Source organism: Symphalangus syndactylus, chromosome 21 (assembly GCF_028878055.3).
Source record: "Symphalangus syndactylus isolate Jambi chromosome 21, NHGRI_mSymSyn1-v2.1_pri, whole genome shotgun sequence".
Lineage (NCBI taxonomy): Eukaryota > Metazoa > Chordata > Mammalia > Primates > Hylobatidae > Symphalangus > Symphalangus syndactylus.
Window position 1 is genome coordinate 36,337,038 of NC_072443.2, and position 19,054 is coordinate 36,356,091.

Consider the following 19,054-nt stretch of genomic DNA (forward strand, 5'->3'; position numbering starts at 1 on the left):
ACATTTTTAAATGCATCAATTTCCTTGTTTTGTTCAATTGGAGGATGTAGCTACTAATTAGACATTTTTAGAAAAAATATACATTTAATTACATAGGCCAAAAAATTAATTTTATAGGACAGAATGAGAATACAAAACATGTATATACGTTGAGGGGAATAGAAAAAAGGCAAAAAAAGGGAAAAAACATGCTACATATGAAGTATGAGATAAGAAATAAGTTCAGTGAAATAAATAAACATTAAAAATGAATAAGTTATATAGCTTCAAGACAGAAACTCATTTTTTAAAAACCCAGGTATGTACTAGTTCATATTTATGGTGAAAAAAATAAAAACTACAGTTGTCTCTGGGGGTATGGAATATTGGCTGGGAGGGGACATAAGGAAATTTCTGGAGTGAGAGTAGTGGTTCATATCTCAATATGAGATTCATTTACCCAGGTATATGCATTTTTCTATCAACAAATGTACCTTTTATTGCATGCAATTTTATATTTAAAAGCTCTAAAAAATGTTACATCTAGTTAATGTTGGCAACATGAAAGTATTTAACTGGAAGAATATTTTTGATGGATAAATTGATATTTACAAATTACCTTGAAATATATCAGTAAAATAAATTGATTGTTGGGTGGATAGATATGTGATAATGCAAGTATAGTTTAAGGTTAATGACAACATATGTTGTAAGCAGCAATATTCAGATAGCCAAAAAGTAGAAACAATTCAAATGTCCATCTACTAATGAATGAATAAATAAAATATGGTAGATCCATACAATAGAATATTATTCATTCATTAAGAGGAAAGAAGACTGATATATGCTACAGCACAGATTAACCTTGAAAATATTATGTTAAGTGAAAGAAGCTAGACTAAAAGGTCATATCTTGTATGATTTCATTTGTATGAAATGTCCAGAATAGGCTAACCTGTAGAGACATAAAGTAGATTGTACTCAAAGTAAATTATTGGCTGAGGCTTTTAGAATCACCAATAAAGATGTTTTTAATAGTACTGAGGTCTGGGATAGATAGATAGCCCTCTTCTTTTCCCTTTTAAGTTGGGCAGTTAGACTCATAGCTCGATTGATAAAAATCAAAAGGTCAGCTGGGCATGGTGGCTCACACCTGTAATCCCAGCACTTTGGGAGGCAGAGGCGGGCAGATCACAAGGCCAGGAGATAGAGACCATCCTGGCTAACACTGTGAAACCCCGTCTCTACTAAAAACACAAAAAATCAGCCGGGCGTGTGGCGGGCACCTGTAGTCCCAGCTACTTGGGAGGCTGAGGCAGGAGAATGGCCTGAACCCAGGAGGTGGAGCTTGCAGTGAGCCGAGATAGTGCCACTGCACTCCAGCCTGGGCGACAGAGCGAGACTCCGTCTCAATAAAAAAAAAAAAAAAAAAAAAAAATCAAAAGGTTAATTTATTACAATCAAAAGATAGATTGGAGCATGTAGCTTAAATACAGAGCCACAATGAGTTTTCTAATACTTTATGTAGAATTAAACAGAGATCCTCCTATATTGTCTCACAGACACACGTGCACACACAAACAGAGAGAGAGAAAGAAAGGGGCAAGGTAAGCTCCACTACCACTAGGAATAGGAGAGCAGACCAGAATGATCCTGTCACAGATCCAAAGTGACAGCAAACCCAGAAGTTTGATTCCATGTTACAACTTCACTGGGCAGTTGTATCACTTCTCTTCCCCTTTGGTGAGAAAGGAGTAGAGAATTATAATTATTTTTCACGTAATATTCAATGTTGAATGGAGTGGAGTAAAAATTCATTTTCAGGCACATTAATAATCAGAGATTATGTGTTTCTCCCATTAGATATCTGTCCAAAATGATTTCTTATAATCATGTATATGTGCATAGAATTTTGCAGTTTACAAGAGATTTTCTCATAATTATCTTATTTGACCCTCACAGGGTCCTTCTCGGATGTAGCAAGCTGCGGGGCTTAAAACAGGAATCCTGAGGCCGGGCGCGGTGGCTCACGCTTGTAATCCCAGCACTTTGGGAGGCCGAGGCGGGCGGATCACGAGGTCAGGAGATCGAGACCACGGTGAAACCCCATCTCTACTAAAAATATAAAAAATTAGCCGGGCGTGGTGGCGGGCACCTGTAGTCCCAGCTACTCGGAGAGGCTGAGGCAGGAGAATGGCGTGAACCCAGGAGGCAGAGCTTGCAGTGAGCCAAGATTGTGCCACTGCACTCCAGCCTGGGCGACAGAGCAAGACTCCGTCTCAAAAAAAAAAAAAAACAGGAATCCTGGATGTAACTAGAAACCTTGTAATTCTAAAATCTACATAAAGATTCCCATGACACTATTGTTATAGGATTTTTTGATTATAATACATGTCTCATTTGCCATAACATTTCAGACCCATTTTACTTTATTTTAGGACACAATGATCCATAAATAATGAGAGGTATCAAAAGGCAGAAAATGAAAAATAACTGAAATTAGATAAGCATAAACAACCAAATGAATCGTTTCCATCCTCAACATTCTCCTTGTCCATTAGCATCACTTACCTTGTTCAAAACCTAAGGAGTCCTCTTTTATTTCTCCCTCTTCCTAGTCCCATATATCTAGCAGCCAAGTTCTAACGAGTATACCTCCATATCACTCATATATTACCTCATTTTCAATACCCATCACTGCATCCCCTCTCCCCACACAAAAGTCTGTTAACTGGTTTCCCCAACTCCAGTTCTGCGTGTTTCTTGTCCATCATCTATGCTACAGATAAAATGACCTTCTCCCCTGGTGGAAGATGCTGTCAATGGGGCAAAACTACAGCTATTTTCAACCCTTTTTTTCTTAATGCTACTAATTAAAGAATGTAGTTGTGTTCCCACTACTCCCTTGCACCTAGTAATAACTATAGTGCTCATTTGGGGCCACGAGCTATAAGAAATTCTGTTGAGTGGCTTCTGAGAAAGTTTTACTTTTTAAATAAAAGAATCCATGTGCTAAACCTTCCTAACATGAGCCAGTGCTAGTTCTGAAAGAGATAGCTAATTGTATTATTCTCTTGCTCTGAAACACTCTTATGGAAATAGCATGATTGCATTTCTCCCTGGGATTGCGACCCATTTGCAAGTGCCCTTTCCTTCCACTATGATCTCTCATTGTTTCCAGCTACTGCCTTTTAACACACACATTTCCCCCCTCCATAATTTTTTTTTCTCAGTAGATGTACCATTTACCCACATAGTTGGTAATAACAGAAGCTATGCTAATATTTCTCTTTGGCCCCACAACCAGGAAGACTTCATAGTATTTGAAAGGTAAAGAAAAATAGGTTTAGCCCTGCCTCTTGGAAACAGAATCATATTTATAGTTACCCAAATTTGGCTACATGGGGTAAAGTTATGATCCAGCCAAAAATACCTGTAAAATTATATATTGTCAAGATAAATGGTATATTGTGTCCTATTCATTTATATCACCCTTCTTGGGCACATGTAAATTTCAACCCAGGCCTGGTATCAGTAGATGAGGCAAAATGAAAAAATTTTGTGAAGTAAGAAATTTACAAAGTTGTGTAGTTTCATTTTCTCCCACCCCTCCTTCTCATCTCCAGATCTTTTGGAATAGTTCCAGTGAAGTTTTCACTTCATTTCCTGTAATATTCAATCAGTTGAATGAATAACTGAAAATATTTTTTCAATGCCTGTTGAGAAACAAAGGATTCAAATCCCATTCCAATTTTTCAGTGAAATCACTGCTCTGAGCATGAAAGAGAATGTGGTATAACCATGTAACATTATTTTTCTTTCTTGAGATGGAGTTTCACTCTTGTTGCCCAGGCTGGAGATGTTCACTTCTATACATTGGTAGAAGAAAAGCATGTACCTTAATCAAAAGAAATATATTTAAGTGGGCAAAACTGATGGATACTTTGCTTTTCCAGAACCTTGCAAAGTATTCTCAGAGGTTGCTTCTCTTACCAGACAAGCAAACCCATTGTAGTACTGTCTCAATCCAGTTAAAGCCTACCTGTGGCTCCCTGGGAATACCAGTAATGGAAGAATAATCCACTTGCCAGCTTTGTACTTGCCTCTGTCCTCAAGTAACCTTACTCAAACCATTCCAAGAGATTTCTGTTTTTGTAGATGAAGCTACAGTTTCTTACCACATTAGTCAGGTAGGGGTGCACTGAACCATAAATTGCACAACAGAGATGGTTCCTCCTTGATGCAAAGGGTTGGTCTGTCATACTTTAGCATCAGTTAGTCAGTCATTAGCTGTAGGCTGTAGTGGGAGAGTGGATCTTAAATATCTTTTTACTTTATTCCCAGTATAGGGCCAGAACACTTATGTTGCATGAACATCTGGTGGCCATCTTCTGAGAGCTATTCTCCAGGAAAGTACGTGGGTGGGCATCTGTGATCCATTAGCTGCCAGCACTTACAACAGCTTGGGGATGGGTGTAATTGCTGATAAAAGTAATTCGGGAGGGGCACCAACATCATCTCATATACCTGCTATATCCCACCTATAATCTCACACACACACATAATTGGTTTGAGAACTCTAGCTAAAAATGTACTAAAGAGGAGGCTGAAAAATAGTTCAGAAATATTATTGATAAAGCAGTAGATGTATAGTATGAGGGAAGTTGATGGTGTGCATTGTAAGAGGAAATTGCCTACTATCTGGGTCAATTCAGAAAGATAGACACAGATTTGGTAAGAGTAAACATACTGATAAGCATGAGTGCTCACCAGTTAGAAAAGAATTTTTAAAATTCTGGTGGCAGAAAAATTGTCACAAGACATTTATATAATTTGAACTTTTACCAGCCATTCCTTTGAATAATTATTACCTGCGCCTGATCAGAAATGGACTTGGATATAAAACTTGGGGCCAGCACTTCTTTGTTTCTGTATAAAGATGAACCAGGCTGCAACGTACACATTTGTAATACGCTTTCCATCACTACACCTGGGATGGTCTTATACTAATTTGTCTCCATATTTCTCCTCCTCTCTTGGTCTCTAACCTCCCTGAAGGTAGAGGGTAGATCTTAAATATCTTTTTACTTTATTCCCAGTAAAGGGCCAGAACACTTATGCTGCGTGAATGAAGAAATGAAAGGAATACTAAGAAAATGGTCTAAGGAGCTACAATCTCATCTGGAAAAGTCACCATTTCAGTGGCAAAAGAATCATCAGATACTTTCGGGTATCTACCCGTTTATAGTTCATGGAGGCAGTTTCAGGCTTCAGGCTTGTTTGGCTCACCCATTTTCACTCCCTCATGGTTATTAGAGTGAAGTTAAGTTCTAATTACGGCTTGATTCTTAAATGCCAAGGGAAAAGAGTAAGGTCAGGAAATAAAAAGTCAATAAGAATTTCCAGCTCAGGCAAAAATAGATTCTTTAGGAAAACAAACAATATTTAACTTATTCTTTGACTGACAGATTGAGAAGTTGAGTATAAACCTTTTCATGTAATGATGACAGAATCGAGTTTAGAGTTATTGACACTGTATTATACTTGAGTAGAACCTAAGAGATCAGAAGTTCTAATCTTCCAAATTCAGAAATTATGTAATAATATTGGGTGTTTTCCTTTTTAACAATAAACTTTGGTTTTCCTTAGGCAAAGCAGGAGCTTCCTTTAAATGCCAAGGTGATTTGGGCCAGTTATGCAGAATTTGCCTGTATTAGTTAGGGTTCTCCAGAGAAACAGAACCAATTGGAGGGGGAGAGAGAAAGAGAGGTTTTTTTTGTTTTTGTTTTTTTGGTTTTTGTTTTTTGTTTTTTTGAGATGGAGTCTCGCTCTGTTGCCCAGGCTGGAGTGCAGTGGCGCGATCTCAGCTCACTGAAACTTCCACCTCCCGAGTTCAAGCAATTCTCCCATCTCGGCCTCCTGAGTGGCTGGGACTACAGGCACCCACCACCACGCCTGGCTAATTTTTGTATTTTTAGTAGAGATGGCATTTCACCATATTGGCCAGGCTGGTCGCGAACTCCTAACCTTGTGATCTGCCTGCCTCAGCCTCCCAAAGTGCTGGGATTACAGTTGTGAACCACTGCACCTGGCCGAGAAAGAGAGATTTTTAAGGAATAAGCTCATATGATTATGGAGGCTAGCAAATCCAATATCTGCAGGGTAAGCCAACAGGCTGGAAACCCAGGGAAGAGTTGCAGTATAAGCCCACAGCAGTCTGCTGGCAGAATTTCTTCTTCCCAAAGGAAGGTCAGTTTTTTTTAAGGTCTTCAGCTGACTGGATGAGGCACACCCACATCATGTAGAATAATCTGCTTTACTTCAAGCCTACTGATGAAATGTGAATCTCACCTTAAAAATACCCACACAGAAACTTCTAGAATGATGTTTGACCAAATAACTGGGTACCATGGTTTAGCTAAGTTGACACAAAATTAATCATCAATTGGCCCAATCCTTTGCAAACCTATCAAGTATTCTGCTCCATTTGTCCCTTATAATTCACAGTATAATTTCTCCTACTCTGAGTCTTGTGCATTCATTCACTAGTTCATCATTTAATTCTTATCCCTAATTTTTCCTGGAGGCTTCTGCGTATTTTAAATATCAACCATATCCTACTCTGAATTAGTCGAGAAGTAAAATTTTCTGTGCTTTTTTTTCCCCTCAATAGGGACTTTTAGTCATACTTCCTTTCAAGACTTGAGAGTAAGATCATAGCAATGAAGGAGAATAATCATGAATGAGCAGTTACCAAGTAATCTGGCATTGCAAGCAAATAAGTGATTCATAAGATAAAAGCTCACACCACAGGTTACCACATATTACTAACCAAGAGAGATATTCAAACAACACTTCGAAAGATAATTTCAATGTTTTCTCCATTCTAAGAGTTTGGTTTAGGAGTTTGGAGGATTTTTTAAAGGCATAATATAAAGAGAATAAATTACTTAGGATAATATGTTTCTATTTCACTGAACAGCCCACGCAAACCAGACAAATCATCAACTGTGAATATGCTTAGCGCATTCTTGTTACATCACTTTGGTCATTCTCCCCACTGACTTGAACTTTCATTTGCCAATTCCAACCCCTCCATCAAGGCATTAAAATAAAAAGGAAGAAAGAAAAAAATGCAAAACTTTATATGAGACTATCTTTATCAACTGGGACTCTACATCAAATTTATTCTATATAGTTGATGTTGCCAAAGATAAACAAAGCCAGATACCAGTTAAGATGGTAAACTTTTTAAACCACCTTAGAAAACTGGCAAGATCTGTTAAAGCTGAATATATGCATAACCAATAATCCAGCAATTATATTTGTAGGTATATACCCAACAGAAATGCAAACAAATATGCATCAAAAAATGTGCAAGTTTACTTATAGTAATATTATTTATAACAGCCCCAAACTGGAAACAAACCAAATTTTCATCAACAAAAGAAAGTACACTTAAATTGTGAGATATTCATGCATTGGATTACTATACTACAGAAGAGCTAATTATTGCTATAAGCAAAAACATGGATGAATACCAACATATAAACATATAATGTGTGTATTAGTCCGTATTCAAGCTGCTGATAAAGACATACCAGAGACTGGGAAGAAAAAGAGGTTTAATTGGACTTATGGTTCCACATGGCTGGGGAGGCCTCAGAATCATGACGGGATGTGAAAGGCACCTCTTACATGGTGGCAGTAAGAGAAAATGAGGAAAAGCAAAAGCGGAAACTCCTAATAAACCCATCAGATCTCGTGAAATTTATTCAATGTCATGAGAATAGCACGGGAAAGACCAGTCCCCATGATTCAATTACCTGCCTCCCACAACATGTGGGAATTCTGGGAGACACAATTCAACTTGAGATTTGGGTGGAGACACAGCCAAACCATATCAATGTGGAATCTCTCAGATACTGGGAGACAGTTCTCCATGAGGCTCTTACTTTCTGCATACCTTGTAAAGCAAAACATTAAATACTTTGTTTCAGATTCGTTTCCAGGATATTTGTATAGCAAACAACATTGGAAGATAAAGATAGTGTCTCCCTTCAGAGCAAAGGGAAGGCATGCTTACTACCCTTTATAAAAGATTTAGGTTCCTTATATTTGGAGTTTTCTCCTGTAATGTAACCCATTTGAAAAGGCATTTATCTGAACCTATCTGTATCACCCCACGGGAGTTGAGGGGCAAGGCAAACTGGCACAATTGTGCTGATGGTTATGTTACTTGCTGGGCTGTGAGGAATGATGTCCTTTGTCTCAGTCCCAGGAGTCTCATGTCTTCTACCAGCATTCATGAAACTATGAGACCCCAATTTGTCAGCTTACAAGCAGGGTAAAAATTTCAGACCTTTAGGGGTTCTTGATTTTAAACTCAAAAATTACATACTATACGATTCTATTTATGTCAAGTCCAAAAGCATTAAAACAAACATATGATGTCAGAAGTCAAGATAGTTTCCTTGGGGAGCAGGGATGTGGCTTTAAGGAGGCATTGGGGAGTTCTGGTCTTCTAGTTGTTAATCTGGAAGAGTACTGATTACATAGGTTATCCCATTCAAATTTAACAATCTGTGCACCTATTATTTGTGATTTTTCTCTATAAATATTTATTACCATAAAATTTCTACTTAAAAATTTTTTTAAAGCAGAAGAGTTCGTGACCAGAATACCACAGATTGCCAAATTAACTAATTAAAAAACATGTGCAACTAATTATTTAGAACTCAAAATAAAAAGGATAAAGAACTGAACAACTAAAAGGTTAAAAAAAATGGAGGAAAGATCCAAGAGGAAAAAATGCTTTTAGTTGAGATTCCAGATGTAGACAAGAGTGAAGAAAGTTACATGTTTAGATATATGCTGTTTAAAATTCAGAATTGCAAGGATAAAAAATGATTTCTACATAGCAAGAACAAAAACAGAAACAAAACAACAGGGTACCTAAGATGAAAAATATATATCTCTTACTTACAACAGACTTTGTTTATGATGCTTAATTGCAGAACTAAATAAAACTAGCTACAACATTTTGAAAGAGGGAGAAAAAAGTTACCTTATCATGTATATGTGAAGACAAAGGAATTATATTCTCAGATGTAAATGGACTCAAAAGATACATGACTCACTTAACTCACTGGAAACAAAGTAGGGGAAAAAATACTCCAGCTGCCTGATAAAAGAATCTAAATCAATATCCAAGAGTAGAAAGACATGGTGCAGAAGAGAAACAGCAAACCATAAAAACAACCCTCAGTATTCTTAATATAGTTATATATTACTCAGAGATGCATACTCATAGTTAAGCCTTATATTTGACAAATATGTACAGTTTCTCTTAATTTATTTTATTCTTTCTTTTTAACAAAATTGCATGTTCCTACAAGGTAGAAACCATGGTTTATATGACTTTTCTGTCCTCCCTTGGGCCTGTTATAGAATCAAAGACATGAAATATAGGAATTGGAGAGAACCAAGTGGCCACCCAAGTACTTGGAGAGAACCAAGTAACCATACCAAGCCCCAGTATGGCATGTAAATTTTGTCTTGAAGACAAACTCGTCAACAGAAGTGACTTTTTGGAATGTCATATAGATTGACGTAACTGAGTGTCATGGGCATAATAGGAAAGTTATCTCTACAGCCAGGTTTTGTAAACCTTCATTTTTCATCTGAAAAGCTGGTACCCCAGAGAGGATGAGGTAAATGCCTTATTCACAAACTATTCAGTCTCTCCCCTGTGCTTATTAAATATGTTCCACATTTGTCCGCATGACAGTTAAGACCCAGTATAGTCTTCCTAGGGCTAGGGATATAGGAAGGTCCAATAATATCTTTTTTCAGATATAATTATTTTTAGATGTAAGGAATTCATTTCTTTTCTTAATTTTCTCCGGAGGCCATTCCAGGTACTTCGTTTCTCTGGCAGTTAGAGGCATAACCCACACTTGATACCTTGAATTATTTCTCTCCAACACATATGCAGATGCATGGGTTAGGTTTGTGAGAGCATAAGCCTGTAGATTAAAATGGGGACTAAGAAATTAAGAGGAAACAAAGCTTAAGCCAAAAGGCTCTCTAGACCAGATCAAGACAGAATTTAGTCTGGAATGTCTATTTGGTCAAACTTTAAGTAAATGATCAAAAGTAATTCTATAGGTAAGCTTTAAAAATTGAGATCGTGGACATTTCAAGTAGAAATAGGAACTCAGTTATGGAAGACCATAGGATAAGTATAGAAATTCCATATCCTTGGTACTAGGAAATAAGGATAGATTGTATTGAAAAATTAGTTAAGGCCAGGCACAGTGGCTCATGCCTGTAATCCCCACACTTTGGGAGGACGAAGCGGGCAGATCATGAGATCAAGAGATCCAGACCATCCTGGCCAACATGGTGAAACCCCATCTCTACTAAAAATACAAAAATTAGCTGGACATTGTGGCATGCGCCTATAGTCCAAGCTACTCAGGAGGCTGAGGCAGGAGAATTGCTTAGACTCAGGAGGTGGAGGTTGCAGTGAGCCGAGATTGTGCCACTGCACTCCAGCCCGGGCAAGAGAGCAAGACTCCATCTCAAAAAAAAAAAAAAAAAAGAAATACAAAAATTAGCTGGGCCTGGTGTACGCACCTGTGGTCCCAGCTACTCGGGAGGCTGAGGGAGGAGAATCGCTTGAACCCTGGAGGTGAGGTTGCAGTGAACCAAGATTGTACCACTGAACTCCAGCCTGGGCCACAGATTGAGATTTTGTGTCAAACAAAAAAGAAAGAAAAAGAGAAATTAGTTAAACCAGATTATACCTAAATGTAAGAATAAATAATGTCAATTTAATGGAAATTGTAGATTCAGTGGATTTCTATATAAAATAACATATATTTAAAAATAAATATTTGTGGTGTTTCCAGTATGTATCAGGCATTATTTTGGAAATGAATACATATACATGAAGAATACAATCCCTGACTTCAAGGGATAAGTGAATGAAAGGGTCAGATTACTTTCAGAACACAAAGAAATAATCATAATCCATAATTGTGAGGAAACACAGAATGGGGTAGAAATAATTCTGCTCGAGAACCTATGGAAGAACTTATAAAAAAAAAAGTGACACTTGAGTTAAATCTTAAATGAGTGGAAATTGTCCAGGATGCAAAATGGTGGAAAACATGCAGTCAACAAACGGAAGAGAATGCATGTTCAAAGCTACAGAGGTATAAAATATTATGGGAACATAAAGAGCTTACAGGCTGTGAATTAGCAAGAAGGCTATGGAGAAGAGTATCTTGTTTCCCCTATGCACATACTGGAAAAGTAGAAAACACCAATTTTACAGTGCTATGATCATAAAGACTTAATTTTAAAGACATGCTGAATGCAGTGTGAAAGCAAGCATTACTGTATTCAGGATTCGACTGAAATATCAGTGACCAAACTATTGTATAGAAAGACAATCAAGCTGGGCTCGGTGGCTCACCCCTGTAATCCCAGCACTTTGGGAGGCCGGGGCAGGCGGATCACGAGGTAAGGAGGTCGAGACCATCCTGGCTAACACGGTGAAACCGTATATCTACAAAAAAAAAAAAAAAAAAACACAAAAAAAATTAGCCAGGCATGGTGGCAGGTGCCTGTAGTCCTAGCTACTCGGGAGGCTGAGGCAGGAGAATGGCGTGAACCCGAGAGGCCGAGCTTGCAGTGAGCCAAGATAGCGCCACTGCACTCTAGCCTGGGTGACAGAGCAAGACTCCGTCTCAAAAAAAAAAAAAAAAAAGACAATCAAATGGTGATCCCCATTTATGTGCTTGCTATCTCTGCAAAGATGCAAAGATTCAGGGGCTCTAAGGCCAAGTTGATTTATGTGTTCTGTTCTTAGATACTGGCTATGCTTTTCTGTCTATTGTATATGAAAGAAAGTGGCAAAGATAAAGCTGGGGGTGTAAACTGGAACCAAATTGCAAAGACTTTAAAATGTCCTGCTGAAGAATGCGCGGATTATTATCCTTATCCGTGTTGATGTTTAGGAAAAGAGACTACAGAGAGTTGGCTCTGTGACATACAGAGAGAAGGGAGCCAGAAAGCACAGGGGGCTAACAGAAATATGAGAACTTAATGAATCACATTGATAAAGTAAATCCCTATGTATAACAACACTTATTTTGTGATAACATTTATTAAAAACTTTGGAAGAATCTAGTTACAAACCAGGGCGGAGAAAGCATCCCTGGCAAAGGCACTGAGAATCTGCACTTAAACCCAAACCAATATAAAGCCAATATCCTGCAGTCCCAGGCTGAAGGATTTACCCAAGCAATGTCCTAAAATGACAAGAAGAGTGGAGCTGTGGCTATAGATATCCAAATTAGAGAGACCGAAACCATCAGGCAGGGCCAAGTCCTGTGAAGAAACTTTCCCCAAAATAGGGCAGGGAGGTCTGGGAACAGAGACCAGCTCCAGGAAATTGGGCTGACCAGAATAAATAGGAAAATAGCCCACAGAGAGTTGACCAGAATAATAAGGCAGGGCCGTCTTCCCGCTATTCCCAGGGTCAGAAGTGAGAGGGAGTGGAAGGAGAAATGTTTTGTAACCAAAGGATATAGGCAAATTGGCTTTTCAGATACAATATTTTGACAGACTACTGCCTCTATTGCTGAGTGTTCACAAATTCATTTCTCAGTCACGAATTAGCTAATATTGCGTTTCAGCCTAGGCAACAGAGTGAGACCCCATCTCTAAATTTTTTCTTTAAAGGAATTAGCTAAGACTGCTTCTAAGCCAAGTTGAAACACTTCAGGAAATTCTCTCAATAGCCAACTGCTCTTGATTCTCTGGGTGTCAAAAGGTAGTGGAGTCACTAGGAATGTTTTGAACTTCATTGTCAGGAGGTGGGATGACGCAGAGGTGGAATAACTGTCCAAGCAAGGTAGTTCTTTCCCTGACCAAGGATGTAGCCAACAGGGCTCTTTAAAACCCAACCATACACATAAAAAAAAGTTTCCTATTCTGGCTGATACTCATCGGCAATGCGTACATTTAACAGAGACCTCATCAGAAATGTTGATCAGAGCTGAAAGCCATTGTCCTCAGATATGATTTAAATGTAAAAAAGAGCCAAAAGTTGAGGACCCTGAAAATCCAAAAGCTTCTGGGACTTCATTAAGAATCTTCTAGGGATGAACACCTTCACTATGTCTCTATAACACAAAGTTTTCCTCAAAGCTTCTTCACTTATCCTTTGCTTCAAGCACGCCACCCACTCTGACCCAGTTTCTTCCCATTTCCATTTCTCTCAATTTATTCCCTTCAGTCAGACAACCTGGTTGGACCATCTGCCTGGACATGGATTTAGATTTGCTCTGCATACTACTTCTCTGATGTACCATTTTAGTTGCATATCCTATGACCCATGGGCACCCCACTTGCAGTGCCATGGGCAGCTCGAGCTCTCATGACAACACAGCCTTGGTCTATCCTCCTTTGCTTCCACATCTTAGGTAGAAGATCTTACAGGCAAGGAAAAATTCATGAAATGTTCCAAACAGAAAGCATCATTAATTGGACCTGCTTTAGTAAATACATGAATTAACATTTTTTATTGCCAATGACAGAATTCTAACTTTAACTGGCTTATGCAAAAGAGCAACCTCTTTAAGCACTGTTTCTCATCAACTGAGATTTTCATTGGCTCCTACCTCATAGGGATGTTGTAAGGATCAAATGAGATAAACTATGCAAAACCCGTAGCACACTGCCTGGCACATAGCTAGAATTATATAAAATTAGCTACTTATATATCCAACTGTATTCTGATGGATGGTCAATGATTTTGGAATGTTTGAGAAAAGTAGCTTTTCTCTCACATTAGTTTTCATGCCTCAAGGCCTCTTAATTAAAAGCATCTATGAGAACCGAATTGTAGTTTCTCTCCTTATATATAGGGTCTTGATTTTGTATCATATGAGAAAAACTGCTTCTGAACATGCGTGACCACACTAAGGCCAGATTGATGCCCTTCCATGAACTCAGAGCACTCAAATGAATGTTAATCTTCACAGTTATCATTAGGTGAGACAATTGCCTGTTTATGGCTCTTTCACAGGCTACAAGCCTTCTAAAAATTTCTTTGAACCCCACAGAGCTTAGCACAGGGCCTGGCATGTAACAGACTTACACAAAAATATGTGTTGGGTGAATTAATGAATGACTAGAACAGCAATTTTTTAGCATTCTGGATATGATACAGAGCTGTAGGGTTGTTTTTCTCTTTTACCTACTGGAGGTATTGTTTTTGTTGTTCCTGGAGATGTGGTTCACTTAGTTCTCGTACATTATTCTTTAAATATTTTACTGATTTACATTTGGAAATATTTTATTTAAGGCTTTAAAAATCATTAATGATTAGAGAAATGTACATGCCCTTTTTCCTTTCAACTTAATAAATACAATTAGGGATTTATGTATATACTTCATATACACAAATTCAAAACTTGGATTTCAGGGCTCTTAATTAAAATCTTTAATTCCATACTTCTGTTAATTTTTGGCATACAGGAAAGCTATATTTCTAAATATATTAACATACATACTTGCTGTATACTACATTATCCACATATTATTTTTAAATAATAATATCACCAGGCATGGTGGCTCCTTCCTGTAATCCCAGCACTTTGGGAGGCTGAGGTAGAAGGGTCACTTGAGCCCAAAAGTTCAAGGCTGCAGTGAGCTATCAGCACGCCACTATACTCCAGTATGTACAACTGAGTAAGACCCTGTCTCAAAAGAAACAAAGAAACAAACAAAAAATAAAATAAAAATATCAATATTACCACGACAAGCACAAAATGAAGATTAAAATATCTTTATGGTTCTTTTTGTTCTTATAATATATCCCTGCAAGGTTGTATAGTCAAAACACTGAAGTCATTTGACATAATTATTCTATGTAGTATGCCATCAGTCTAATATACATTTGTTTCAGTTTGTTTTCAATTTGAGGAATTGCTTTTTATTTATGAAGTATTATTATTTAATTATGCAAATAATTTTCATTATTTCTAAGTCAAACCCTATACCAAAGTACATTCACTGGAGTCTCGTTTCCATCCTTAATTATTGCACACTCTTCTCTCCTCCCTCTTAGAGGTAGCCATTTAAAAATTTTTAGTTTTCATTATTTGAACTAAGTGTATATATACAAATATTAATTTTTATGTCTGTATGTATATAGGTGTGTGACTGTGTGGATAAGTATGTTTTACCTACTAATAGTACCACTTTTTGAGATTTCTGAGATGCTTTAAGATACTCAAGATACAATGCAGAATAGGCAGTGTTTTTGTTTTTGTTTTTGTTTTTTAAAAAAAAAAACAGATTGAACTTGGAGGTTGTTCTGGGTTCTTGTAGAATCATGTATACCACAAAGTCAGTATATTTTAAAGCATTATCAGCAAAAAGAGTTTAAAACTAGGACATTTTGTGTGATATGTGGGTTTTAACAAATGGGATACACTCTGGTTTTCCCAAGACCACTAGGGTGCATTTTTAGCTTACAGATGACAAAACTTACCCTTAACTGCAATTTTGGTTCAATGGTTTATTCCTAAGTCCTTGAGTATCTTCTTTCTTTGACTTCGTCACTGTTTCTCTTTTGTTTTTCCAACATATTGATGCTTCTCCAGGGGCAGGGAGCTGTGGTGAAATATGTTGGGTCTGTCTAAGCTCCATATCTTCTCCCATCACTGTTGTTAGGAACCTCTAGATTCTCTAATTCTTCAATTCTCTTCTCCAGACAAATCTGAATACTTGTTTTTATCTGGAGATTTAAGCCCACCTCAGTCCAGGACACAGTCTGAATGGGAATTATGTTAGAGACTCCTGCATTAAAATGCAGTTGGCTCAGAATCCAGCTTCTTTCATGCAGTTGGGCTCTGTGCTAGTTTCTTATACTACTTGTCTAATCTCTGGACATTGTTATTTAAATTCCTGACCTCCTGATTGTAGACTGCTCATTTTTGTCTCCTCCTGTGCATACTTAACCTGATGACCATCTTGTACTCTGTCCTTGCCATCAGCATGAGTATTATTTCTCCAGTGTAGTGCCATATCTTTGCCTAGTTCAATTCCTTCCTTCTACTGATGGCCCAACACTGATAACTGGGCAATTGCAAGCATCATCACTCTTAAGCAGGGCTTAATGAGACAATCCTGAGATGGTTTCAGCACAAATCTAAGGCCTTCTCATGCATACTACAGAGTCTAGAACAACCCCAAATTCTTCTCCATTGCTCCTCAAGTTGGTGCTGTGGTAAGAACATAGGTTCTGGAATCAGATTACTAGGTTGGGATTTAGTTTCTATCACTTATTAGTGATGAGAACTTGGACAAGTTACTTGATGACTGTGTGCCTCAGTTTCCTGATCAGTAGAATGAGAATGATAACCACTTACTTCATAAGGTGATTGTGAGAATTAAACAAGTTGTACATTTAAAAGACTTACAGCAGTGTTTGGCACATAGACAAGCAATAAATAAATGGTATATATCAATTATTATAAACATTTTATTATTATTGTCAAGGGATCATCAAGAATTATAAGAGGTAAAATATTGTGGAGTGCTTATAAATATGTGATTATGAGCCATAGAAAGCCCTAAAGCTTAGGTCTCAATTTCATATAGCAGTTAGTCAATCTGTGGGCCAGCTCCACTATTACTTGGAATACTTCCTTGGAAGAGATTGACTATAATACTTCTTAATTTGAACTTTTTAACTTTTTTTTTGAAAGATGCATAATAAACACCAATGTTATTCAAATAAACTTAGGAATCATATGTTGTCCAATTGCATTATAGCATACTATTCAAAGAAAACACACATTTCCGAAAGTTTAAAGAACAACGCAGTCTGTCATTATCCAGTTTGGAGCTAATATTTTTAATTATTTTAAGGTAGATTGTCAATGGCAAATAAGAAAGTCTGAGGTTTTAACCTCTGTTTGGTTGTGACCTCATAGGGTTTGCTAAAATTCTACTCAGTACTGTTCTTCCTTGTATTTAACCCCAAATAAAATCATTTATCAACTGTTAAACATTTTTAAGACTTGGATAGGTTTTAATAATATTGCCTAAAATAAAAATAAATTTTATGCCTTTATCAGCATGTCAGTTATGCATATCTGTGATAGCCAAGAAGCTTAAAGAGAAAATCGTTGCCAATAGATCCTTCACAATGTTTTGTATAATATACTGGAAAGAACTTTGACTACCTACATTGTATTTAAGTGGCAATTACAATTAAAATTGGTGTTATATTTTGTAATTCCCTCCCCATAACCTACTCTACAGCCACTGGCTGCCTGGCCAACAATCTCAGAACGTGCCATGCTGCTTTGAATGGCTCTTTTCTGCACTTAAAATTCTCTCCTCCCTTTTTTCTGGCTCTAAGAGAAGGCACAAATGACATTTTTTGACTTCCCTGAAAGAAGTAGTTGTTTCTTGTTTTTAATTCATTCAGTTCAGTAATTTAACATTCAGCAATTACTATATTCCCAAACTGGGAAAAAGTCGTTGTTTCTCTTTCCTCGTGTTCTCACTTTAGCTTTGATATAAGGTCCTCCTATGATCTGCCCTCTTGCAGGCTTCTCCTTACAGAAAGAGGATTGATTTAACATACTGGTGTGATGGGCAGAGTTTCTCACCCTTTTAACCACATTAACCTCTGAAAGAACGTCTTGCATCAAAGGCAAGGAGGTTGTAGTTATATCTCTGACCCTCATCTGCAATCAAGGAAACTTGAAGCAGGCTGCATTCCCCACATGACTGGGTGGGTATCTTTCTGTAGACCTAACTCTCCTTTAAAGGGGTCCCAAAGTCAAGCAAGATTAGGTGGGGGAATGGGTAGGAAACACATTTTGGTTTGGGGCCCAAGCTGTGCTTGTCAATCTATCTTTATTATTAATATTATCCCCAGTCTGACTCCTCCATTTTTCAGTTGGCTAACGATCTGTAGAGCCAGAGGAATGTGATTATTTAGGGTTCCCTCAAAACCCTCAGTCTCAGGAACATGAACTCTACTACAGTGAACAATATACATAGTTCTTATACTCAAGAAACTTAAAATTCAATGGTGTTTTCACAATATTTTGCACCTATCTCCACAACAGAATTCAACAATGAGATTATAATTTTTTGTTTAACTTCTACTTCTTCATCTATACCATAAGCAGTGTCAGGCAGGAATGAAATCTTTCTCAACCATACTAACCTCAGAACTTAGCAAACTGGTAGGTGGTAATAGGTGGTTATAAGTTGGGTGCAGAAAAAACAATTGCCATGGAATGTTTCACCTGACCAACTTCAAAATAAGGGCCTGATTTTAAAGATTAACCCCCCAGAACTTATTTTTGAAACTGTAAGTTGATTTCTAGCACAGGACTTTCAGTTCTCATGTTCTCAGGTTTAGCAAAACTTCTATAAAATAGTACTGTGCTCTCTCATTTGTCATTTTTACTTTGTGGCCTTTCCTGTTTCTGCCTAAAATAGAACTTTCTAAATTAGTCTATCCTATAAATGTGACTTGGATTCCTACCATACCTGACTTTGGGTGGGGAAAGATGGGTTCATAAAGGTTAAGTGGAACACAAGATTCACAAACATCAAAGTGCATACTGAATACCTGAAGATCTTGCTAAAATGTAGATACTTATTTAACATGTGAAGGCTGAGATTCTACATACTAACAAGCTCCCAGAGGATTCCCATGCTACTGATTTGAGGGCCATCCTTTGAGTATCAAGAGAGTAGATGACTCATTTTGCAAACACAGTCATTCGTTAATTAAACATTATTTAATCATAATATGTGCCAAACACTGAGCTAAAAAACTGAGGAAGAATGTGACATAGTCCTTGCCCATAAGAAGCCCACAGTCTAATGTTATAGGAAACATAATAAGAAATAAGTGCTATGAATTATACTGAGAGGAAGAGAAGCCACAGACTGAAATAAATTGTTTGCCAGTGGGAGCTAAACAAATGGCATGCATGGATGTAAAGATGGAGAACACAGA